Here is a 27,085-nt window from a genome sequence, read left to right as displayed (position 1 = left end):
TAAGTGTTGCCGTGGCACCCTTAATTCAGTCCTCTTGTGCCTTTGCCCGATGATGCAGACGTTAATTACATGATCCCATGTTATTTTTTTCCCTCGCGACCCCTGCCTTATTCAGTGCACAGAATTCTCTGCCCTGTGGCTGTGTATTGAAGGAGTCTGTTGTCTGCAGGATCCCTGCCTCATTTATTGCAGAGTTAATGTTTCATGGGCAATACTCATTCTGGTATTTCCTAACTTGAGAGTACTTGACTTCGTAGCCTTGGTCCTAATTTTTATGGCTTACTTTACTGAGGAGACAAACCTTTATGACAAAGGTGGGTTTTGTTTTGTTTTTTGTTTGTTTTTTGGTGATGTATCCATTATTTATCTGTTCAGTACCAATCGTGTGTGCTTTACAAAACAGAAAGAGTAAGGACACTCCTTAAAACTGTTACGAATTATACCTGATAGGACACGCACACAACTGCTGCGAATTATACCTGGTAGGACATGCACACAAATGCTGCGAATTACACCTGGTAGGACACGCACACAAATGCTGCGAATTACACCTTGTAGGACACGCACACAAATGCTGTTACGAATTATACCTGATAGGTCACGCACAGTTCGAATCTAGGCTGAGGCACATAAACAAAGTCCACAACTGCAGAGTTGCCACGAAACACCAAGTTTATTACGCTCGAGCGTGGTGCCCCCCTGCTAGCCAGGAGGGGACCCCGAATACAGATTATACAAAGGTTATATACTTTTTAGCAAAGCATATTGCCCTCGTGCATCAGAAACCTTAGCCAATAAACAAACCCTTTTCTTATCTACCACCTATCCCTGCTTGGTGCATTCCTCCTGCTAAACCAGTATGTTAATTACACAGCATGGTCCAAAAGCCATGCATCAGGAACTTTTTTTATCAGGATGGGAGGCCTCACATCACAGGCCAGGAGATAGGGAGTTAGAGACTGACAAAAACCAGATACTGGGAGTCAAGACAGGCTGGAGACAAGGAGGAGGATTTTCACAGGGATGCAGTGTCTAAGGAACACTCCTCCTGGTGCATGATGTGCTTGCTTTTAGACAATGGTGGGCCCCAAACCAAAATGGAGTCACATGTGCTAACTTTTCCTTAACAATACAAAGACCTTATGATCTAAGGAAGACGGACACATACAAAGAAAGCAGGATATGTAAGGACTACTAATTTCTTTCTTTCTTTCGATTAATAGTTGTCACAAATATAAAGGGAAGGGTAAACCCCTTTAAAATCTCTCCTGGCCAGAGGAATAATCCTCTCACCTGTAAAGGGTGAAGAAGCTAAAGGTAACCTCGCTGGCACCTGACCAAAATGACCAATGAAGAGACAAGATACTTTCAAAAGCTGGGAGGAGGGAGAAAAACAAAGGGTCTGTGTCTGTCTGTATGCTGCTTTTGCCGGGGACAGAACAGTAAAGGAGTCTTAGAACTTTTAGTAAGTAATCTAGCTAGGTATGTGTTAATTATGATTTCTTGAAATGGCTGAGAAAAGAGCTGTGCTGAATAGAATGACTATTCCTGTCTGTGTGTCTTTTTTGTATCTTAAGGTTTTGCCTAGAGGGATTCTCTATGTTTTGAATCTAATTACCCTGCAAGATTTCTACCATCCTGAGTTTACAGAGGTGATTCCTTTACTTCTATTAAAAGTCTTCTTGTAATGCTTTTTCAATTCATTTCATGTAATTTCATGTAATTCATTTCATGTAAATTCATTAAATGTAATTCATTTCAATGAATGCTTTTTCATTGTTCTAAGATCCAAGGCTTTGGGTCTGTGGTCACCTATGCACATTGGTGAGGATTTTTACCAAACCTTCCCCAGGAAGTGGTGTGCAAGGGTTGGGAGGATTTCGGGGCGAAAGACGTTTCCAAACTCCATTTTTTCAGAAACCAAGATAAAGTTTGGTGGTGGCAGTGGAAATCCAAGGGTAAAATAATTTTGTACCTTGGGGAAGTTTTAACCTAAGCTGGTAAAAGTAAGCTTAGGAGGTTTTCATGCAGGTCCCCACATCTGTACCCTAGAGTTCAGAGTGGGGAAGGAACCTTGACACCTCCCCAAATATGATATAAACTAGCATATAAATAAAATATTAAAAGGTATTTTTAAGATATAGTTAAAGGACTATCATCAATTAATAAACCTCCTTTCATAGTACCCTTGTAATTGTTGCCTTACTCAATAGTGTTTTCCAGGAGTGGCTTTTGAGTTTCAAAAAAAAAAAAAAGTTTGATTATATCCAAACCAAACTTTCCAGTTGGAACATTTCAGTCAAAAGTTTAGACCTGGTCTTTTGTAAAAGGTACGAATGGGGTAAGTCTATCATTGCCTGTCATGATCTTCATCCAGTATAATTCTGAGCTATCAGTAATTGTATATAGGTTTGAGAAAGAAATGTGTCCATATTAGAAAGAAAAAGTTTTTGGCTGAAAGCTAAAGTACTTACTGCACTATCTTGTCTTATATTTAGATTGTCAGCTGTTTGGGGCAGGGACTATCTTTCTGTTCTGCTTCCAACAATGGAGGTCTTAGATATTGTGTGTGTCGGGGAGAGGGAATCATGAGAATCTTTTATAGTGAGGCAATCTAAATATAGGGTTTGTTACTAGCTCCCTCTATAACTTGTCTCACAATTATCATCATTATGTGTACACACAGATTACATTAATGTAATATTAAGGTTACAATTTTTAATAAAGTCAAGAAATGCTCAAGTTAAGATTCTCATATTAACCTTAACTTCTCATATTAACCTTAACTTCCAGGGCACATTCTGTGTCCAGGTACTGGAGGGAGGGGTAGCCTTGATGGGGTCCAATTTTATCCCCTCACCTTAGTGCAGCAGTCCCTTAATTGGCTGTTTGTTCCAACCCTCCCTCCCAGTCTGTTCACCACAGTATCACGCCTGCCTCCTACCTGCCTCTCCCATACCCTGTGCCCTTTTCTTTACATTGAATTGATCCCCTCCTAAATACCCCCTCAAAAATGTATCTTGGAACTAACATGTTTGCTGCCATTACATTGTTCACTCTGCTGGCATGTCCGGACTAGTTAAATTACAAGCTCTTCAGGGCAGGGACTGTCTGCTAGCACAATGGGGCTTCTTCCGGTTAGACGTTAGGCCAGGGATAGTCAATTATTTTTTTTTGTCACGGTCCAGACTCCAGAGGAAATAATAATAAAAAAAATTATAAGAAGAAGAAAATAAAAAGATTTGGGGTTCCATTCAAAAGCATCTGGCAGTCTGGATTTGGCCTGCGGTCTGCCTATTGATTACCCCTGCCTTAGGCCCTTCTTACTGATGTAATAAACATGATTAATAATATTAAATAGTAACATTGATCATATGGGTTTAGATTCCGTGCTGCCCTTTATTTGCAGTCCATGAAGAGGAGGACAAGATGGCTTTAAACCACCTTTACAAACTCCTGATTGTGGGCTACTCTGGGGCCAAAACATCTTCCAAGGCAGGGGCTTTCTAAGTAATAGCAGCCTGTCCCTGACTGCCTGTGAGCAGCAGGACTTCCCACAATCTCTGCAGAGCTACGTTTTGTGGGTCCATCCCTGATATGTTTTGATTGCCTGCAGCTCCACCCCGGGTATGCCTCCTACCCTAGGGATTCAGACCACACCCTTGGTCCTGCGGCTATCATCAGTTCTTGTGTAGAGGGGATTTTATCCCAGCTGGAAACACACCTCTGGACATTTTACCCAGCACAAAGCCTGTGGTAAATGATAATCGTCTCATCTGAGGACATTTTGGTGTCAATCTCATTTAAAGTAATGGGAGACAGCAATCATTTCTAATATGGGAAATTTCAGGATTTTTAAGCCAGGAATAAGGAGATCCTATTGGACTTTTAAAAGAGACCATGTAACTCTAAATTCACAATGTGAGTTGGCAACATGGTATACTGGCCAAGTTCACTTACATCTCACTTATCATGCCTATTACAAGGGTAACCACTGAATACTCTTTTAATCTGTTCTTCTTTATTAGCTAAGGAGACACTAGAGCCCAAAGAAAAATGGAAAAGGAAGAAGAAAAAAGGATGCTTTCCATGTTCCCCATTCCGTAGAAAAAGCAAAGGATCTATAGGTAAGCGGGACTCTTCCCACTTGGTTTGGGGCTCTACTCCTCACTCCCAGGAACTGTGACGGGTGCACTATCGGCAATGCTGGGAGCCTGAAGCAACTCATGGAAATCGGGGCCATCACAGGCAGCTTGTGGGTATAAGAGGATGAGGTTTTTTTGGGTGGGGTGGTAGAAAAGGGACGGATACCTGGGGCGCCTACACCATTCTGCCTCTGATTCCCATTACACTGCGTTCTACCACATTCCATTAATATCCTCCAGCTGCCCCAGTCCCTGTTCTGCTTCTCACCCCATCTACAGTGGAATCAGGCTTTCATCCTCACTGCCAGGGTGCCAGCAGGGGGAGCTTTGAGACCACAGCAGACACTCACCCTGCTAGCAGTTCAATGCCCGATGCCACGGTGGCCACCAGCAACTGCAAGGAGCAATTGCAGGGAAAGTTTTTTGTCAGCCTCAAGCCCTGGGCGAGAGCATACTCTGTGAGTTCTTTGCAGGCAGATCATGCTCAGTGAGGTTGGCACAGAGAATTTCAGGGATGGAGGGCATTCACTAAGGTTAACTTGGAGCTGTGTGGGGATGGATCATGCTCAGTGAGGATGGAATCTTAGATTTTGGCTGCCAGCTTCTAACAAGCCTCTACTGAGCATGTGCCAAGAGTTATTTTCAGAGGCGTATAAATTGGGTAGTTCTGGAAGAATTTTCTGAGAGACAGCAAAAGGCCCCCTTGCTCCAAATGTCAAATCCCTGTTCTAAAGTATGGAGCTGTTAGACCTTCTCAAAGAAACAGTTGTAATTTTTTTAACAGTGGCAAAGCATCACTTCCTGTATAGAGGGGATTCTCCCTCCGCTGGAACCATTCCTCTGGTCCTTTTACCCAGCATAAAGGGTCCAGAGCAGGAATGAAAATATCACCCAGTGCTTTTTTTTTCCCCAGGGAAAAAAGAAATAAAATAAACTCAAGCAAAAAACAAACAAAACGGTCTATCCTGATTTCACTATGTACTTGTACAGTTGCACAAAATCAAAAGTGTATGAAGCTTGCAGAACGTCCCAGTAAAATAGCAATGTGTAACCTGTGTGACATTCAGTAGTCCTATAAATAGGAAAGCACCTCTGAATTTAGAAGACATTTCATTCTACCGTATGACAAAAACATTTTTTTTCTTTTGGTTATAACTGTTATTATTTAACACCTCTTTTTTCTAAATTAACCTGGGTATTGGGCCTCAGTGAGGAATAGAAAAGCCTCCTAAGAAATTTTCACCTGCAACCTTCAGCTGCTTTTAAAATTATTTGAGTGAAACCAAAACAATAATAAAACCCCCACAAACAAACCCAACACTTAATATATTTTTGCAGAAGTAAAGGTTGCATTTTTGCATCTTCATCTATTTCAGATATGGCCCAGGATTTCATAGTAAAATTCCCTACAAATAGCTGAGGACTCCATCTTATACATTGCACTTCTCAGATTATTACAAGGAAATTAGCAGTGATCCTTCCACATTTTCAGTTTGTTTGTATTCACACAAACGGGGAAGAAAATACATGTGTTTGTGTCTAGTGAGAAAGTCAATTATTGATGAAGTACCGATAATTTATTTTCTTTAATTTCACTATCAGATGGTTTAAATCAGGAGCAAGATTCAGCGACACAGAGAGCTCCAAAGTCAAAGCAGAAAGATGTCTTAAAGCTGGAGCAAGAAGGGTACATTGAGCCGGTCCTGGAGCTGGAGGAGACAGAAGGACTTAACGGTATTTCCTCTCATAATTTTTGCACTGTACCTAAATTCAGTGGGTGAAATTCTGGTGCCTTTGAAGTCAATAGAACATAGGACTTGAAGGAATCTCCTCGGTCATCGAATTCAGTCCCTGCTGTCATAGGCAACCCCATGACATCATTTCATTCATAAACTTTTCAAGCTCCATCTTCAAACTAGTTAGGTTGTTTCCCCCCACTTCTCCTATTGGGTGGCTGTTGAAGAACCTCTCTCCTCCAACAGGAATTTGTCACTGACTTCAGTGGAGCCAGAATTTCACCCAACATGCTTCACTTAAGTTTACAAAAATGATCCATTAGGACCTTCAAAAAGCAAATACACATGAGATTGGCCTAAATATCACAAGAGTAAAACGATAATTATACTATACTTCACGGTTTGTAAATTTCTTGTCTGGTTTGTGAGCCTTTAGGGGAAAGCTGCCTCCTGCTTTAGTCTGTGGAGTGCCTTAGGGTCAAATTCAACACTAAACAAATATGCAAACTGCAGACTTCCCCCCCATCTGCTTGAAGATGACTCCCCTTATCTACTCCTAACCCCTGCAAGGGTGGAGCTGCCATTTTGTGCCTCTTCATCTCTCTCCTTTACCCCTATCCTATCCCCTTCCCCTCCCTGCCCCACTAAGTCCCCTCCTCCACTCCACACTCCTCCCATTGCCCCCCAGAGGCTTCTGTCCCCAGTGCCACCTTGCATTCACTTGCCCCCACATTTTCCCACCCTCTCCCCTGCCCTTATAATATCTTACCCCTCACATTTTCCCTCTTTCACCCCCTATTTCCCTGAGATCTCCTCAGTCCTCCCCCCCACCTCTCTGAATAGCCTCTTCTCCTCATGAGGATGTCTCCTGCTTCCCACGTTCCTCCCAGTTCCTCAGAGTTACTTGTCCAGCCATTAACCACAGAGTCCAGAAAGTGGCCATTGTCTCTGAGGGCACCCTGGCTTCAGTATAATGGAAAACTGTGGGAGATGGCAGCCATCTCTATTTGGGGCAGCCTTACTTTCACATGCAAAGCCTGTAGTGAATGATAGTCGTCTCATCCCAGGGCAGTTTGGCATCAATCTCATTTCAAATAATGGGAGACAGCGATTATTTCTACTATGGGAAATTTCAGGATTTTAAAGCCAGGAATAAGGAGATCCTATTGGACTTTACAAAGACACCATGTAACTCTAAATTCACAATAAGAGTTGGTAACATGGCATACTGGCTAAGTTCACTTACATAGCACTTGTCATGGTTCTTACAAGGGCAACCACTGCGCCCCGTCATGCACACCTCTCTTTAAGAGGGAATCTGGTTGTGGTCTCTCTTCTGGGTTTTTACTGCCCACTCGGGAAAAGAAGTCTGCCATTTGCATGGGCCTTACCGGGTCGGTGGCCAACTTGAAAATCGTAGGGCTGCAGTGAAAGTTACCACCTCATGACCCAGGCATTGATGTCCTTCATAATGTTAAGCAATCGAAGTTGCATGTGGTCAGTGACCAAATGGAAGGGGTTCCCCAGTAGATGATACCTAAGTGCATTGATTGCCTACTTCACCACCAACACCTCCTTTTCTATCGTTGAATACTTCTGCTCTCAGAGAAACAACTTCCTGCTCAAATAAAGAACTGGACGCTCCTCTCCCTCAGCTTCTTGAGAAAACACTGCTCCCAATCCCATTTCTGACACGTCAGTCTGTAATATGAAGGCTCTGTCAAAGTCTGGGTGGAATAGGATGGGATCCCTAGTTAGTCGATCCTTCAGTTCCAGGAAAGCTCTCTCACACTCTGCTGACTACTGTATCTTGTGAAGCTGGAAGCTCTTTTTTAGGTCGGGTAAGGGTGACATGAGCGTTGCAAGGTTTGGCAGAAAGTAGCAATAGTATCCTGCTAGGCCCAAGACTTGGCTTACCGGCCTTTTTGTCATAGGGGCCGGGCAGTCCCCTAAGGCTTGTACTTTATCCAACTGGGGGTGTAGGGTACCTTGGCCCACACTGTACCCCAACTATGTTACCTCTCGCTGCCCAAGATGGCACTTGACTAGGTTGATGGTGTGCCCGGCTTCCCCTATAGCTTGCAAGATGGTTGTGAGGTGTTGGAGATGTTCTTCCCACATGAGGCTGTCTACAACTATATTGTCTATGTAGGCTGCTGCATATAGGTGGTGAGATTGCAGCAGCCTGTCCGTAAGTCACTGAAATGTGGCTGCGGCCGCACAGAAACCAAAAGGCATGGTGACTAACTGATACAGTCCAAACGGGGTGTGAGCAGCAGTGCGAGGGGAACCCCTCACTGGAAATGCCAATGTCAGGGCAGGCTGCAAAGGGGAGAGCAGATACTCCCCAGACTGGTGGGTAACACTGAAGTTAAACTCCCCAACCAGTCACAAACTGTGCTTCCAATCCCCCACACTGGTTATCAAGAAGCAAAAATGAAATCACACAGCCCCTTAATTGCATTCCAGTCTCTGGCTCCCAATCAACACCTACGTCCAGTACAGTGAGAAGTTATCTAAAAACTCTGCTCACATATACAAAATGTTCTTCTGACCCCAAAGGGTCAGCCATGTCACCAGGCCAGTATAGGTTTGGATACTACCCAAAATACCACTCTGCCAGCCAGGTTTATTATAAAGAAAAAAGAAAGAACAAGAAGATAGATGTTAAATGGTAAAGCAGTTACATATATACAAAGATTTGAAAGTCCATATATCAGGCTCCTATCAGTACTTGTGAGTTTGCTGGCTTGAATGTCCCTCTGGAACACAACCCCAGCTAGGATGGGTCATTCAGTCCTTTGTTCAGAGCTTCATTTTGTAGCAAAGTTCACCCAGAGATAAGAAGCAGGACTGAAGACAAAATGGAGAAGATGCAGCTGCCTTTTATAGTCTTTTGTCATGCAGCCTGTGCTTCCTTTGTTCCAAACACAAGCTGCCCTACACATGGCTTGAAAGCCTTAGAGTTCTGTCCATAGGCATGCCCCTGCCAGAAAATGACCACATGGTGACAGGGATGCTGGAAGATGGGGAGGCCAAGGGGCCATGACCCTCCGCCTTTTGGCCATGGGCCCAGCCCCCTGCTCCTCTTACTCTGGGAGAAAGAGACTTCTTTTAGTCTTTTCTCTTCACCCTTCTTGGCCAATACCAGATACCTTTGTAGGACCCTCTCGTAAAGTTTAGCCTTTTCAGAGTCTGATAAACTGGATCTTTCAAGAACGTCTTTCATCTCTGAATCCAATTGGTGAGGAGGTGTGGTTCTGATATTTTCTTCATCACTAGAGGCATGTTTCATCACTAGAGGTGTGTTTGTTCTAGCTGATGGCTAGGAACGAGGTACAATTTTTCAACCATTTTATTTAAAATGCCTGACAGCAAAACTCAACAAATGTTTGATAAAACCCCTGATCTGTTTTACAATCATCTTTTATTCTTTTGAGGAACAGGTTTTTGTAATCGCTCAGTGTTTTACTAATCCCCCATTTTCTTTTTAGCATGCTTACTTGTTAGGGTTTCTGGGGGACTTTTCCTTTCACAGAGTTGAGTGCTATTTCAGAGCTGGCCACTACCAGGTTGTCAGAGGCTGAGCACAGAATAACCTTCCTTTGATGCGGTCTGGCTTTGATGAGGAGTTTCAAAAGAGCTAGGTTTCTGTGTACATGGCTAGACATGCTTATCAGGGGGATGCTCTTTTTTTTTAAAATGGCTAAGGATTGTTAAAAAAATTACTACTTTTCTGTTTTTTTCAAGGTGTATACATAGGGCCAGTCTGGGGGAGAAATGCTTGTTCTTAACCTGTAGGCTTCGGGTGCTAAAACATTTAAATCCACCAGCAGAAACTTGTGGGCTTTTTGATAGCATCCTCAAAAGCCTCCCAAAAGAATTGTGTTTTCCCAGGGTACGTTTGCCATGCCTGGGTTGTAACTTGCAGTTTATCTCCATGGTTTTAAAGAGAACCATATACTTTGTTTTTAAAATAATCATTTGTCTTTTTTCCCCTGGCAAAACACATTTTGCACAATGTACAAAATACTCAGCTTCCTGTGGTGTATGTATTTTGTAAAGGCTTTCTCAATTTCACTGCTTTCAGAAGAAGACTTCTTCAAGTCATCTCTAATAAATATGCCTTGTGAAAAGGAAAAAATACTTTTTTTTCCTTCAAAAATGGTCAACAGTGCCAAATGTGTATGTGTCAACATATGAAACTGGAGGACAAAAGAGGGTGTGGAAACCTGTAAAAATATATATATTGATGAATCCTATTGAGCTGTATACTACTAATGTCTAGAGTGAAAATATATAAAAAACCCACAACGGGTTTTCACCTCAGTCCCCGGAAAAATCATGGAGCAGGTCCTCAAAGATTCAATCTTGAAGCACTTGCATGAGAGGAAAGTGATCAGGAACAGTCAGCATGGATTCACCAAGGGAAGGTCATGCCTGACTAATCTAATCGCCTTCTATGATGAGATTACTGGTTCTGTGGATGAAGGGAAAGCAGTGGATGTGTTGTTTCTTGACTTTAGCAAAGGTTTTGACATGGTCTCCCACAGTATTCTTGTCAGCAAGTTAAAGAAGTATGGGCTGGATGAATGCACTATAAGGTGGGTAGAAAGTTGGCTAGATTGTCGGGCTCAACGTGTAGTGATCAATGGCTCCATGTCTAGTTGGCAGCCGGTGTCAAGTGGAGTGCCCCAGGGGTCAGTCCTGGGGCCGGTTTTGTTCAATATCTTCATAAATGATCTGGAGGATGGTGTGGATTGCAGTCTCAGCAAATTTGCGGATGATACTAAACTGGGAGGAGTGGTTGATACGCTGGAGGGCAGGGATAGGATACAGAGGGACCTAGACAAATTGGAGGATTGGGCCAAAAGAAATCTGATGAGGTTTAATAAGGATAAGTGCAGGGTCCTGCACTTAGGACGGAAAAACCCAATGCACAGCTACAGACTAGGGACCGAATGGCTAGGCAGCAGTTCTGCGGAAAAGGACCTAGGGGTGACAGTGGACGAGAAGCTGGATATGAGTCAGCAGTGTGCCCTTGTTGCCAAGAAGGCCAGTGGCATTTTGGGATGTATAAGTAGGGGCATAGCGAGCAGATCGAGGGACGTGATCGTCCCCCTCTATTCGACATTGGTGAGGCCTCATCTGAAGTACTGTGTCCAGTTTTGGGCCCCACACTACAAGAAGGATGTGGATAAATTGGAGAGAGTCCAGCGAAGGGCAACAAAAATGATTAGGAGTCTGGAACACATGACCTATGAGGAGAGGCTGAGGGAACTGGGATTGTTTAGTCTGCAGAAGAGAAGAATGAGGGGGGATTTGATAGCTGCTTTCAACTACCTGAGAGGTGGTTCCAGAGAGGATGGTTCTAGACTATTCTCAGTGGTAGAAGAGGACAGGAGAAGGAGTAATGGTCTCAAGTTGCAGTGGGGGAGGTTTAGGTTGGATATTAGGAAAAACTTTTTCACTCGGAGGGTGGTGAAACACTGGAATGCGTTCCCTTTGGAGGTGGTAGAATCTCCTTCCTTAGAAGTTTTCACGGTCAGGCTTGACAAAGCCCTGGCTGGGATGATTTAATTGGGGATTGGTCCTGCTTTGAGCAGGGGGTTGGACTAGATGACCTCCTGAGGTCCCTTCCAACCCTGATATTCTATGATTCTATGAACGTGTGATTGATGACACCATCAGAATCTGCAGGTCCTCGTTAGAGCTGCATGCCCCAGTCCCCCTCAGCTGAGTTTCTGGGTTGTCTCCATAGTTTCTCTCCTCCCCAAGCTCATGTGACTCAAGAGGGGGGATGGAACTGCATGGACTTGAGGACTGAGGAAAGGTACCATAATGTGCCTAAATAAGCCAACTACCATCAGTTCGCAATTTCAGTAACTGATTTACTGCACACTGGAAAGGCCATGACCACATTATAGAGGAAGAATAATGTATGTAAAATAGGTTTCAGAGTAGCAGCCGTGTTAGTCTGTATTCGCAAAAAGAAAAGGAGGACTTGTGTCACCTTAGAGACGAACAAATGTATTTGAGCATATAAATAAATTTGTTAGTCTCTAAGGTGCCACAAGTATTTAAAATACTTAGTTTTAAAACAACGTTTAATTTTTAATGTTGAACTCCTCAATTTCATTGAAGGTCAGGTAGGATGGGTATCTGAGGTGGACACACATTGAGTATATATCCCAAACAATTCAGAAATGCCAATTTTGGGAAAAAGCAATCCAAAATATTTCTGTGTCCAGTGTATCCATAAGCATTTTTTTAAAGAAATAATGTATTGAGGTTGAGCTGCTAAAAGCATGTTCTCTACCTGTTGATTTGAACCCATCACTTTCCTCTTTGAATCCCTCTGCTCACTCCTCATCTGATATTCAATCAGATTTAAATTATTGGTCACCTTTTCAAGGAAACTCTGTCTCCTACCTAGACGAGCTTTACCTTGTAAAGAATTCCATTTCATTGTGGCAGACAAGAGTAAATGTTGACCACAGTCTTTGTCCTGTAGCGTTAGTTGATTTTTTAGATACACTAGGCCAAGGCCATTGAGCACCTTGAAGATAAAGACCAAGATTTTGAACTTGAATAGTCCTGCATTTCAACCCTTGGAGTGTTCACTTGGTGCATGGGGAATGGGATTTTTTTAATCATGAGGCATTTGTGTTTCATCAAAGAAGAAAATCTTCTACAAAGGAACAGCTGTTGTGAAATCAGGTTTTCACCAAACGTTACTCCTGGAGGAATTCTGTACTACTGTAGGCATGCATAATTAATGAGCCATGCATATCTTTAATTTTTTGTGTAGAAAAAAAAAGCTTCTGCCAAAATGTTGCTGCATTCCACCTTTTGCCCACCAGAGGGCACTGTGTCACAAGAACAGCAGCAGATACTCGCAGAAAATAATAATTACCACTGGGGGGGGCACGGGAGAAAACCTTTTGTAGTGATAAGCAAGGCGGGCCATTTCCAGAAGTTATCAAGAATGGTTTTCTTCCCCACACCCTCCGCCCCCACTCTCCTGCTGGTAATAGCTCATCTTAAGTGAGTGTGTATGATAACACCCATTTTTTCATGTTCTGTGTGTACATAAATCTCCTCACTGTATTTTCCACTGAATGCATCCAATGAAGTGAGCTGTAGCTCACGAAAGCTTATTCTCAAATAAATTGGTTAGTCTCTAAGGTGCCAGAAGGACTCCTTTTCTTTTTGCGAATACAGACTAACACGGCTGCTACTCTGAAACCTGTCAATATTCCTAGAGATGATTCTCAGATTTCTGACAAGCATAGGGTTGTCTGCAGTGTAGATGTAGCTGGGTAGATCCCAGGATATTGGAAAGCCAATGTGGGTGAGGTAATATCTTTTCTTAGACCAACTTCTGTTGGTGAGAGTGACAAGCTTTTGAGCCACAAAGAGCTCTTCTTCAGGTCTGGGAACATTACTCCCAATGTCAGAGCAAAATGCAAGATGGAACAGATTATTTAGCATAAGTAGTTAGCAAATATTGTAAGGGACCATTCAAAGTAGAATGGGCCATTAGCACCTCTGCAAACATAGGAAAAAAAGAAGGGGTTAGTGGATTACAGATTGTTTTAATAAACCATAAATCTAGTGTCTCTGTTCAATCCATGATGTCCATAATCCATGATTTGGTGTCCAGCAGAGTAATGAATGTAAGCTCCCTGGTTCTTCTTTTGAAAATGCTGTGCAAGTTGCCTTTGAGGATTGGGTCTGATAGGTCAGATACAGAGTGATTACTTTATGAAAAGTGTTCACCCACAGGTGATAGGGTGTTTTTGTCTTTTATCATTTTCCTGTGTATATTCATTTGAGTTTATAATGATTATCTGTTTCATCCATATAATCATTATTCAGGCATTTAGTGCACTGGATGAAGTGTGCTACATGTGATAGGCATGTATAAGATCCTGGGATCTTGAAAGGTGTTTTGTGTGGAATGTTGATCATTATAGTAATGGAGATATGTCTGCAAGTTTTGCATCTATAGTTCTGGCAGAGTCTGGTGCTGCTTTGAGTGGGTGTGTCCTGGTCTGTGGGGAGCTTGCTCTTGATGACGAGGGTTACCTGGGGTTTTGAGAACCCACAGCAGGGGCAACTTAACTATTTCACTCCATGCAGTGTCAGGAATCAATCAATAGGAACACAGCACTTCTGTCTGATCAAGGATTAAATGCAAGTAAGTATGCTCTTATCTAACACTGCAGTTTATTAGATTTAAGCATACAGAGACATAAGCAATAGGTTTAGAACATCCCAGATCTTTTTCCTAAGATCTGGAATGGTATTGTGTAATTAACAGCAGGTTTGCAGTGGCCAGCTGCTCACCCACCAGGGAGAAAGGGTGTCAGAAAAAAGTGTCTCAAGATGGCTTCAGAGGACTGCTCCACAATATACTCTATTAGCTAATCTTTTATAACTAACTTCTACAAAACACATAGGTCATAATGACCCCAACTGGATCATCTCTTTTCTAACTTTCAGTCAACTTTTCATATCAGAGGTGCCTAGATTCAAAGTTTTCCAACCACCAAGGTTTTCAGTCTCAGTTGTTTACTTGTCTGTCCCCTCCTCCCATTCTGATTAGCAAAAAACTATCAGCTAGATATGACCTCGCTTCTAAAAGCCTGTCTCCAAATTAACCCTTAACTATGTGGTGTTCTATTTCATTAATTCCTATTGGCAGAATGCACATAATATGGTTGCAATTAGTTTGATCACATAATGGGGTATACACATCCCTCAAACCAGGGCAACAATGAGTTTGAAGAGATTGTTCGAAGACCAGAAGAGATGGTTCTTGAAATATTTCTTTCATGATGGGGTACCCATCAAGTATGGGGTGTAGTTGTTTACACCCATTGGTGGTTACACTAGCTTTACTGTATGGGTTCCAGTGTGGGGTGGTAGGTGACAAATAGGGGTATGCAGTCAGAAGGGGGTTTATTTCTGTATTGAAGCAGATTCTCCTGGGGTATTTGGGTGGCCTGTTGCATGATGCAATCTACTTCTCTGATGAAGTGTCCTTGTTTGGTGAAGGTGGTTTTAAGTGAACATAAGAACAGCCATACTGGGTCAGACCAAAGTCCATCTAGCTCAGTGTTCTGTCTTCTGACAGAGGCCAATGCCAGGTGCTTCAGAAGGAATGAATAAAAAAGGTAATCATCAAGTGATCCATCCCCTGTCACCCATTCCCAACTTCTGGCAAAGAGAGGCTAGGGACACCATCCCTGCCCATCCTGGCTAATAGTCATTGATGGACCTATCTTCCATCAATTTACCTAGGTCTTTTTTGACCACGGTTATAGTTTTGGCCTTCACAATATCGACAACAAGTGTGTTAAGCCAGGAATAGTCAATAGGTGGACCGTGGGCCAAATCCGGAATGCGAGATGCTTTTGAATGGACCCCACAATGTTTTTATTTCTTTATTATCATTATGGGGTTTTAAACATTTTTTTCTTGGATTCTGGACCTTGACTGTACCTTGACCAAGAAATTTGGACCTTGACAAAAATAGGCTATCCCTTCATTAAGGTATATATCACTTACTTTCTCCTCAGAGCACATTCTGTGGTATCTGAGTGCCTGGCTGTCAATAACATATTTCTTGGTATGGTTGGGGTGGTTACTATGAAGGTAGGTGTGGTGATCCATGGGTTTCTTGTATATGGTTGTCTGTAGGGTTCCATTGCTGAAGCTGATTGTGGTGTCCAGAAGTTGATGCTAGTGTGGGAAAGCTCCAGAGAGAGTTTAATGGATGGGTGGTGGTTGTTGAAGTTGTGGTGGAAGTCTGAGGGAGTTTAAGCTGTCTTCCCATAGGATGAAAATTTCTCAGGTATATCACTGGTTTCATGATGCACTTCTCCAGAAATTCTTCTTCAGGATGACCCATGAAGAGGTTAGCATATTGGGGAGCCATCCTAGTACCCCTGGCTGTTCTCATGCTTTGGACAAAATGTTTATTGCTGAAGGTAAATCTATGACAGGCGAGGATGAACTGGATGAGTTTGGCTATGTGTTTGGGATGGATAATTGATGGTTGTCCATTGTCTTTTAAATATTTGGGGCAGGCAGCTATCCTGTCATTGTGAGGGATATTGGTGTATAGGAAAGTGACATCCATGGTGGCAAGGATGGTATTCTGAGGAAGGTTGTTAATACTGTGGAGTAGAGTAGGGCTCAAATGTACTTGAGCCATCCAGCTACTGTGAGAGTGGACTGTCTGGAAAGACTCTTGCCTAGGCTCACAGCCCATGCACGTTTCAATCTCTTTGGCTCATGAGTGTTTGCATGCAGTGTTCTAGAAAGACAAAGGTTTCCTTTAATAGATGTTTTCAGTTTTGCTTCCTCAAACGGGCAGTCAGTGCCACACACTGGCTGAAATAAATGCTGAGTGACTGAGATCAAGTAGGGGATCTTGAGCTGTGTGGTGCACAATCCCCTCCATTCTAAGACTGCTGATTTTGCAAAATGCTGTGTTTTTGACGAGCTGTGCCTAGGGAACTCCTTGCTCAAATGACCCCAAAATTTGGGTCACTAACCCTATCCTGTTCCCCCATGAGACAACAAATTTCAAGACAGTCCAAGTAAGCATACAGATCTTACAGCACTAAGAAGAAATAACATTTAAGTAGAAAGGGCTTCTCAACCTAAACTAAAGCAGAGCTGGTGCTTCATTATACAATCATAGGCCTGGAAGTGACCTTGAGAGGTCATCAAGTCCAGTCCCCTGCCCTCAAGGCAGGACCAAGCACCATATAGACCACCCCTGACAGGTGTTTGTCTAACCTGCTCTTAAAAATCTCCAATGACGGAGATTCCACAACCTCCCTAGCCAATTTATTCCAGTGCTTAACCACCCTGACAGTTCGGACATTAGGAAAAATTTCCTATCAAAACTTCCCTTGCTGCAATTTAAGCCAATTGCTTCTTGTCCAATCATCAGAGGATAGGAAAATAATTTTTCTTCCTCCTCCTTAAAACAACCTTTTAGGTACTTGAAAACTGTTATCATGTCCCTTCTCAGTCTTCTCTTTTCCAGACTAAACAAACCCAATTTTTTCAATCTTCCCTCATAGGTCATGCTTTCTAGATCTTGAATAATTTTTGTTGCTCTTCTCTGGACTTTTTCCAGTTTGTCCACATCTTTACTGAAATGTGGCACCCAGAACTGGACACAATACTCCAGCTGAGGCATAATCAACGTGGACTGGAGCAGAAGAATTACTTTGCATGTCTTGCTTACAACACTCCTGCTAATACATCCCAGAATGATGTTTGGTTTTTTTTGCAACAGTCTTACACTGTTAACTCATATTTAGCTTGTGGTCCACTCTGACCTCTTGATCCCTTTTTTGCAGTAATCCTTCCCAGGCAGTCATTTTCCATTTTGTACATGTACAACTGATTGTTCCTTCCTAAGTGGAATACTTTGCATTTGTTCTTATTGAATTTCGTCCTAGTTACCTCAGACCATTTCTCCAGTTTGTCCAGCTCTTTTTCAATTATAATCCTATCCTCCAAAGCACTTGCAACTCCTCCCACCTTGGTATCGTCTGCAAATTTTATAAGTGTACTCTCTATGCCATTATCTAAATCATTGATGACTATATTGAACAGAACTAGACCCAGAACTGATCCTTGCAGAAGCCGACTCGTTGTGCCCTTCCAGCATGACTGTGAGCCATTGATAACTACTCTGGGAATGGTTATCCAACCAGTTATGCACCAACCTTATAATAGCTCCATCATGGTTGTATTTCCCTAGTTTTTTAATGAGAAGGTCATTTGAGACTATATCAGATGCCTTACTAAAGTCTCGATATACCACATCTACCGCTTCCCCCCATCCACACGGCCGTCACCCTGTCAAAGAAAACTATCGAGTCAGTTTGATATGATTTGTTCTTGACAAATCCATGCTGACTATTACATATTGCCTTATTATCTTCTAGATGTTTGCAAATTGATTCCTTCATTATTTGCTCCATTATCTTTCCGGGTCCAGAAGTTAAGCTGACTGGTCTGTAATTCCCTGGGTTGTCCTTATTTCCCTTTTTATAGATAGGCACTATATGTGCCCTTTTCCAGTCTTCTGGAATATCACCCGACTTCCATGACTTTTCAAAGATAATAGCTAATGGCTCAGATATCTCCTCAGTCAGCTCCTTGTGTATTCTAGGATGCACTTCATTGGGCTCTAGTGACTTGAAGACATCTCACTTGTCTAAGTAATTTTCACCTTGCTCTTTCCTGTTTTGAACCTACCCCATTTTCACTGGTGTTCACTATGTTAGGTGTCCAATCGCCACCAACCTTCTTGGTGAAAACCGAAACAAAGAAGTCATTAAGCACGTCTGCCATTTCCACATTTTCTGTTATTGGTTTTTTGTCTTCTTTGAGTAATGGGCCTACTCTGTCCTTGGTCTTCCTCTTGCTTCTAATGTATTTGTAGAATGTTTTCTTGTTACCCTTTATGTCCCTAGCTTGTTTGATTTCCTTTTGTACCTTGGCCTTTCTAATTTTGCCCCTACATACTTGTGTTGTTTGTTTGTATTCGTCCTTTGTCATCTGACCTAGTTTCCACTTTTTGTAGGACTCTTTTTTTTATTTTTAGATCATGGAAGATCTCCTGGTTAAGCCAGGGTGGTCTCTTGCCATTCTTCCTATCTTTCCTGTGCAGTGGAATAGTTTGCTCTTGTGACCTTAATAATGTCTCTATAACACATAATAAATGGGTTAATCGTTTATCAGGTCCAAATACCCTAACACTGCACCGGAGACATTACCGTACCAGGACTGGCCTGGAGGTGTCTTAGCATTAGCTCCCCAGGTTGCAATGTGGGTAAATTTGCTTTGTAAGTAATGACAGTCCTCACAGCTCCCCAAAAGGAGAGAGGAAGTAGCGTGAGTGAAGGGACTGATTTGGTCGCTGGGAGGTAAGCAAAGCCACAGTGCTGTTAGCTACACCTGTAAAAGACATGTCCCAGCAAAGAGATGGAGGAAGATATGAAGAAAATCAAAAATGAAGGCGTAACCCAGAAGGTGTAATCTGCACTGACTGCTGAAAGGGAAATCAAGGGTCAGATCCTCCGGATGAGCCATTGATGCCCAGCACAGCTCAGGGTGAGGGGTGAAGGCTACCATCACAGCCACCTGATCCTCAGACTGCCAGGCACCAGTCTGATCCTGAGCAGCAGCTTAGAGCAGCCAAGGGATCATTCCAGCTTCTGGGATCACCACAGAGACAGGGTCCTGAGTCTATGCCCCCTCCTCCAGTAGCTGTGAGCTGCGATGTCATAGAGCTGGTTATACTGGAAGATTTTCTAGGAAATTCTCAGTTGGCCACTTAAGCCATTTTAAAGTGGACTCTGCACTGCACTGAGGATAAGGATTGGGATCAAAAAATGCAAACCAACCTCACATTAGCGGAGTTCAAAGTGGGCCAGAACTATGTTTTATTTGTATAGAAGTAATCCCATTGGCTTCATTTTTGTTATATCAATATAAGTAAGAGAAGAATTGAACCCAGGATGTATAAGTCATCTGTTACTTACTGGGTACTGCTTTTCTTTAAATTACAAACATCAGGCTGTCTATGGAATGAGTAAACTGTATATAAAGTCACCATTTTCTACTCTGAAATTTTGGTTTGTTTTAACTTCCTTCTGCAGAAAGAAGTAAAGCATTTCAAGATGTTCTGTCCAGATTAAACCTGGAGAAGCACAGAAGCATCAAGATCAGGCTGAGGGATGTCCTGGAGATTTGCCCAGAAAGCATCAAGAACAAGATTCCAGAGGCATTAGATGATTTACCTTGGCATTTCCTGAGGAAGGTCATGGCTCTGAATGGGACGGCCAGAAATACAAGCATTGGGCACAAGGCTCCTGCAGAAGAAATGGGTGATTATGAGGAGAAGCTGCATATTGATGGCACTTTCTGTTTTAGTGACACTGAGATGAAAATTTCTCTGCAACCTCTTGATGTTCTCTGTGCTGTTCTGCTTTGCTCAGACAGCTTCCTAAAGCAGGAGATCCTGTCCAAAATGTCCATGTGCCAGTTTGCCTTTCCTCTGCTGCTACTCACCCTTGACACCCCCAAGTGCACCCTAATACTGTGGGCCATGAGGGACATTGTGCGGAAGTGGAGGCCGCACTCCCTGGCAGAGAACAGAGGGTTCAGAGAGGAGAGCTTGATGCTCACGTCAATGCCAACCATTTCTTTTGTGTGGATGGGGAGCTGCAGCTTCTCCAAGTCCCACCTCCTCAATGAGGTTCTCAGCCCCTCCCAGCAGCACCACGATTTCTTTATCAGTGCGGGACATGGAGTCTGGGAACTTCCTTCGGAAAATCGCAGATGGGCTGGTTGAGATTGCCTGGTATTTCCCTGGGGGGATGGAAAATTCTGATCTTTTCCCAGAACCCATTGCAGTTACAAATCTGCGTGGAGACATTGAGTCCCACTGGCTACAGTTTAGCTTTTGAACAGAGGTCTCCTCCGCAGTGTTCATAGTTACCGAGAGCATCGGTGAGAGAGAATAGGCACTGATATCATCTTGGAAAGAATCCAGCTCTAAATATTACTTCATCCTCAACTACAAGAATAAGAAACCCAAAGAAACTCTGGGATTCCTTAATAAGCTGTCCTCAGTGTTGAAGCTGAGCAAATCACAGCTACTGGTGAAAGATCGTACCATGAATAATGCAGGATTTGTGAAAAAGGTGCAGTCCACCATAGGAACCATAGTGAATTCATCTCTGAAGACAGTGAGTTTGGAAGCCATGGCTGTGACGGCACCTGACCTAGGAATCCTGGTGAATGAGGACTGTCAGGCATGTCAATGTGTGAGCAAATATACTGAAGAAATCACTGCAGAAATAAGAGATGGGGCAAAATACAAAAGGGAAATGCTGAGCCTGCAAGGAGACCTATGGAAAAACTTGGCTAAAGTGGAAGAAGAGATGTGCCGAATGAAAAGGCAAGGGGTCATGGCCATTGAAGACTATAAATCTGCACTGAAACAGAAATGGTTAGAGATACGCAGACAGCAGAATCAGTGTGACCGTACGAATGGTTTGACTAAGTTCATCAAGGGAATAGTACAGCTGAAGCCAGTGGAGAAACATTACTTTCTGAAATGGATGAAATTTATCCTGGATAATATTGCGAGGCGAATCTTTCTAAAATGCGGGCGGACTATAAAGAGAAATGTGAAACTCCAGGAGTGGACCAAAAACAGCTGGAGGAATTAGATGAATTAATATCTGATAGTTCCTTGGGGGTGGAGTATTTCATGCGTGAGTTGGGGCAGTTCTATGAAGCTGAATGCTCAATGGTTAAAGAAGGGAAAATGGAAGAAAGCCAAAGACATTTCACCCGTCTCCCATGCATAGCAGCTGACCTGATGCTGGAAGGGTTTCCTGTTTAGCTGACTGATGGAGATGCCTCCAACATCCCCATGAACTGGGTAGTAGAGGTTCTAACTCATCTCCATATCAGGCTAGGGGATAGATCCAGAATGGTGGTTATAACAGTGCTGAGAGTGCAGAGCACTGGGAAATCCATCCTCTCAACACCATGTTCGGCCTGCAGTTTGCAGTGAGTAGCGGTCGAAGTGCGCGAGGAGACTTCATGACGCTCATTAAAGTTACAGAAGCTGTTCAGGAGCCGCTTGGCTGTGATTTCATCCTGGTGATAGACACTGAAGGTCTGAAGGCCCCTGAACTAACAGCACTGGAAGACAGTTATCAACATGACAATGAGCTGGCCACCCTGGTGATTGGACTGAGTGACGTCACCATCGTTAACATGGCCATGGAGAATGCCACAGAAATGAAGGATGTTCTGCAAATTGTGGTCCAGGCATTTCTCAGAATGGAGGAAATAGGAAAACAGCCAAACTGCCAGTTTGTGCACCAGAACGTCAGTGATGTGTCTGCTCATGTTCAAAATATGAGGGACAGGAAACACCTCCTGGAGCAGCTGAATGAAATGACCAAAGCTGCAGCAAGGATGGAAAAGCAAAGCAGGGAAATGACATTTTCTGATATTATGGAGTATGACCCAGAAAAACACAATTGGTACATACCTGGCTTGTGGCATGAAGTCCCTCCCATGGCTCCCGTAAACACTGGATACAGTGAGAGGGTGTGAAAGCTAAAGAAATAACTGTTTGAATTCATAGAGAACCGTTCACGGAAAAGAGCTGGAAAGGATATTCCTGATTTTATTGTATGGTTGAAGAGCTTGTGGAAGTCAGTGAAACATGAGAACTTCATCTTTAGCTTTAGAAACAGCCTTGTAGCTGAAGCCTATAACCTGCTGTCTGTGAAGTATTCTGAATGGCAATGGGGTTTCCGCAAGGAGATGTATCTCTGGATATCTGAAAAAGAAACTTTTATCTAGAATCAGCTGCCAGAGACACTAGAGGGTGATCTCTTTCACAGCTTAAAAATGGAAGCACAAGGGAAACTACAGCAGGGAGAACAGAAGCTCTTGAATAACTTAGAACAGAATTTTAAAGGTGAAGCTCCAAATTTGAACCTGATAGAAAAGTACAGAGAAGATTTCAAAAGGAGCACGAATAGCCTCAAAAGAGAACTTGAAAATTATTCAACCAGTAACTGTGAGGAAGCAATTCGAATACGAAGAGGACAGCGCAAGATAGACAATATCCAGTCTGGGTACAAGCAGAAAATTGAAGGGGAAGTTGCCAGACTCTTGGCTGAATGCCGAAACAGAGAAGATAAACTCGACCATGAGAAACTGAAGAAAGAATTTGAAACGATGTGACGAGAAACCTTGTCAGAGTTAACGCTCTGTACTTTACAGAAATGTCAAGTTGTTCAAGATATGGATCTCCAGCTGAGAAAGGATCTGAAGCACAGAGCGGGTGCTGTCAGACAGATACTGCAACATGCAAAAAGCCTGCTGGATTATAGAATGAAGTCTTTCACAATGAAGAAGGAATACTTAAACCTAAAATGGACCAGAGCAGTTGTAGAATACTTCTCACAGGAATGTTACTGTAAAACTGAAGAGCTTGCTCTATCTTTAATGACTGAATGCAAGAAATACATTGAAGAAAAAGTTAAATCCAAAACAGACTATGATGAAACCTATTGTGGAGAACTGCTGCATATGGTTAATGAGAGGTTAAAAGAGGAGGAGATTGAGAAACTTCACACTTCTCCTTTGTTTGAAGTTGACCTGAAGCGTCACGTTTGGGGGAAGCAGCTTGGGCATTTCAGAAGATGCATGAAGATTTTATCAAAGAAAACGATCCTCAGCAACGTCTGGAGAAGCTGAAACCTCATTATTTCTCCATATTTACTGATCTCTATTTGGAAAAGAAAGAGAGCCAAACAAGGGTGAGGAATTTCTGTGATCAGTGTCTCAAACCTGCCCTGGTGGGTTATGTCAACAAAAGGCTCGGACTAGAAATAGTTGACAATATTCTCAGCAGTGAACAGGCCCTTGAATACGCCAGCCGAAGCTTCTTTCAGTTCTTTTTGCTAAAGAAGCTGCTGGAAGAGATGAACTTTGGCAACTATGTGAAATACATAAGTAACTATGAAGAGTTTGTCAAATCCTGGATACAGAGATGTCTGATAGACCACTATGGAGGGAAGGCAAGTTTGAGAGATTTGGAGAAAGGGATTCTATCCGGAATAATAAATAAAATCAAGGGAGTTCTGAAAAACTCCATAAATAAAAACAATAACACAGTTTCTGCCTTTTTAGACAGCTTTTGCAAAGAGCTGCAGCAGGACCTGGCCATTTCCAGCAATAGCTTAGTTGGAGTACAGTTTAAAACCACAGCAAAAATTGAGCAGCTTTCTGGTAACATTGAAATCTTCCTTCTGGAGCTGGAACAACAAATCTTAACCCAGTTTAATCATTTGGAACTTGAGACCAAACTCTCCAGCCTGCCAGTGAAACCCCAGGATGAGATCTTCAAGCGAGTGTTTGGCTGTGGGAAGCAGTGTCCGTTCTGTGAAGCCCCCTGTGAAGCAGGAGGCACTGACCATAAAGAGCATTTTGTATCAGTCCATCGACCCAAAGGGTTAGGGAACTTCAGGGATTGTGATTCACAAAAGCTTGAGCATTCCATATGCTCCTCTGATGTGGTTTCCAATCGTGAATTCCGAACTGCAGCCGCAGATGGGAAATTTCATCCCTACAAAGATTACCGCCATTACTACCCAGACTGGCGCATTCAGCCTGATCCCAGCATTGATGCTTCTGATTTCCGGAAATTTGTTTTCAAATCATTCAATGACCAGTTAGCTAGAGCGTATGGTGCTAAAGCAGCAGAACTTCCAGGAGACTGGAAAAATATAATGAAAGAGCAGGCGCTGAAGAGCCTAAAGGAAGCATTTTACATGAAATAATAGACATGCCAAGAGTCTCTTTAAATAGGATACACTTCAACAAAACAAAACCCTTAATTAAAAAAAAAACGGAATATGAACAAATCTGACAGCCTGTACCGTTTTTTAAATTGAAAACTAAAAACAAAAAATCAATTGCAGGTCACATCTTCCAGTTAGTGCAAGGCTGCTGCACAGGAACAGCCATACCAAAGCAAACTGATAGTCCGTGTATCCCTGTGTCCTTGCTGAACCAGAATAACAGCCCATCTAGCCTGGTATCCCCACCTCTCTGCAGTACTGGATCAGACCAATCACCCATATAGCCTAGTATCCCACATCCTTGCTGTATTGGATCAGACCTAAAGGCCATCTAGCTCGGTATCTCATCTCCCTGCTGTACTGGATCAAACCAGTGATCCATCCTGTCTCTGACAGTGGCCATTACAAAATGTCTCAGTGGGAGGTGCAAGAAACCATCTAATGGAAATTGTATAGAAACGTTTTTAGAGGAGAAGCTTCTTCCTAACATAACTATGTAAACAGGGTCCGAATGAGTTCTCCCATGACAGCTAGCTGTTAGCGGGAGAGACTTTAGGAGGAAATTGTATTTACATGAACTCACCTACTCTGCCTAGATATCCATCAGATATAGAGGTGTTGCTCAAAGTGATCAATATTGACTTGTGTTGGGTTACAAATCACTTTAGTACTGAATGAAGGGGTAGTGAAATGCTGTTGTCAGTGTTGTTGTATTTATTGTATGAGTAAAGGGGAGCAGAACTGTGCTTAACCTGTCTCAAATGAGGGGTCACCCACAGCTGAAAGGACTCATTAAGCCAGGTGCTCGAATGCCTGACTCCTGTGAAGGTAAGAGGGGTGAGGAGAGGTATCTCTGCCAGGAGGAGTGAACTCTCCCTAAGGGTCCCTGGTCTGGTTTAACCTGTTTCTCCCCACTGTTCAGAAGATAGGGCCTTTTGTTATTTTAAGTGCTCAAAAGAGCTGACAATTACTTGTGGCAGGACAGCATTTCTGCCCAGCCTAATAGCTGAAAATCACTAAGGACTTGGCTACACTTGTGAGTTAGAGTGCATTAAAGCAGCCCCAGGCACCCTAACTCACGACGCATCCACACTGGCAAGGCACGTAGAGCACCTGGACTTTGTAGCGGGAGTGCCCCTGCTAATCCACCTCCACCAGAAGCATAACGCTTGGTGCGTCTCGGCTGAAACGCCCCAGCGTCAGTCTGAACGAGGTGTTGCATTACTGCACTCTGATCGGCCTCCAGAAATTTTTCCTTTCCACATAGAATCATAGGACTGGAAGGGACCTTGAGAGATCATCAAATCCAGGGGTTCTCAACCTTTTTCTTGCTGAGGCCCCATTCAACATCCTATAAAAACAACAGCGCCCAGCAGCGGGGAAACATGGGCTCCAGGCCAGGGGGACACACTTGGGCATAGGCATAGTTTTACTTCTATTTTTGGGGGGGTTGGGGGGAGGAAGGCCTGGCAGGGCTCATTCCAGCTCCACACAGCAGGGTGCAGGAAGGATGTGCCATCTCCACCCCCTGTCTCACTCAGGAGGTCACCCAGCTAGTCTGGGCTCTGGGGGGATGCAACCAAAAATATAACTGAAAGGGGGGACTCAGTTCAAAAAGTTTGAAAACCGCTCAGGTGCGGGCAGGAGGTTATTTAGGGGCTGTGTGAAATGAGGGGAGTAGCTCACGGTGCAGGGAGGGAATAGCTAAGGGCTGTGTATGGGCAGGGGGTAGCTATGGGCTGTATGCATGCAGGGGGGCTTCCAGTGCAATGCCCAGCTTCAGGGGCAAGGCACTGGGACTCCCGGCTTCAGCCTCCCTGCTGCTCCTGGCTTGTGGGGGAGGGGAGGTTTGCTGGCTCGAGCACCGCGTTGCTCCTGGCTTGGAGGGGATGTGGGGACCCTGCCAGCTTCAGCCTCACCTAGCTTCTGGCTGCGACACTCACGGCTTGGGGGGCATGGGGAGGGCACCACGGGCTTCAGCCCCGCGCTGCTCCTAACTAGGGCAGGGGGCCCACTGGCTTCAGACCTGCACTGCTCCTGGCTTAGGAGGAAGGGGGGCCCCCAGGCTTCAGCACTGGGGCTCCAGGTTTCAGCCGTGGGGCTCTGCGGCCCCCCTGAAAGGGCTCACTGACCCCCGGCTGAGAACCACTGATCTAATCCAGTCCCCTGCACTCATGGCATGACTAAGCATTATCTAGATCATCCCAGACAGGTGTTTGTTTAACCTACTCTAAAAAATCTCCACTGATGGAGATTCCAGAACCCCACAGGCAATTTATTTCAGTGCTTAACCACCCTGACAGGAAGTTAGCCATTGATAGCTACTCTCTGGGAATGGTTTTCCACCAGTTTTGCACGCATCTTATAGTAACTCCATCTAAGTTGTCTTTCCCTAGTTAGTTTGTTTATGAGAAGGTCATGTGAGACTGCATCAAAAGCCTTACTACCGTCAACATATACCACATCTACTGCTTCTCCCCATCCACAAGGCTCGTTACCCTGTCAAAGAAAGCTATCAGGTTGGTTTGACAGGATTTGTTCTTGACAAATCCATGCTGACTATTACTTATCACCTTATTATCTTCCAGATGTTTGCAAATTTAGAGCTTAATTATTTGCTCCATTATCTTTCCAGGTACAGAAGTTAAGCTGACTGGTCTGTATTTCCCCAGGTTGTCCTTATTTCCCTTTTTATAGATGCCCTTTTCAAGTCTTCTGAAATCTCTCCCGTTTTCCATGACTTTTCAAAGATAATCACTAATGG

General features: G+C 43.5%; 2 pseudogenes; both read left to right on the top strand.

Annotated features, from left to right (window-relative positions):
- LOC140912728 (up-regulator of cell proliferation pseudogene) overlaps nt 1-24,300 on the top strand; it is an 84,415-nt pseudogene extending 60,115 nt beyond the window's left edge.
- An 830-nt stretch (nt 24,301-25,130) lies between these two features.
- The window catches only part of LOC144930609 (up-regulator of cell proliferation pseudogene), a 78,080-nt pseudogene continuing 76,125 nt past the window's right edge, over nt 25,131-27,085 (top strand).

Source organism: Lepidochelys kempii, chromosome 6, assembly GCF_965140285.1.
Source record: "Lepidochelys kempii isolate rLepKem1 chromosome 6, rLepKem1.hap1, whole genome shotgun sequence".
NCBI lineage: Eukaryota > Metazoa > Chordata > Testudines > Cheloniidae > Lepidochelys > Lepidochelys kempii.
This window is presented reverse-complemented; position numbering and strand designations above follow the sequence as displayed.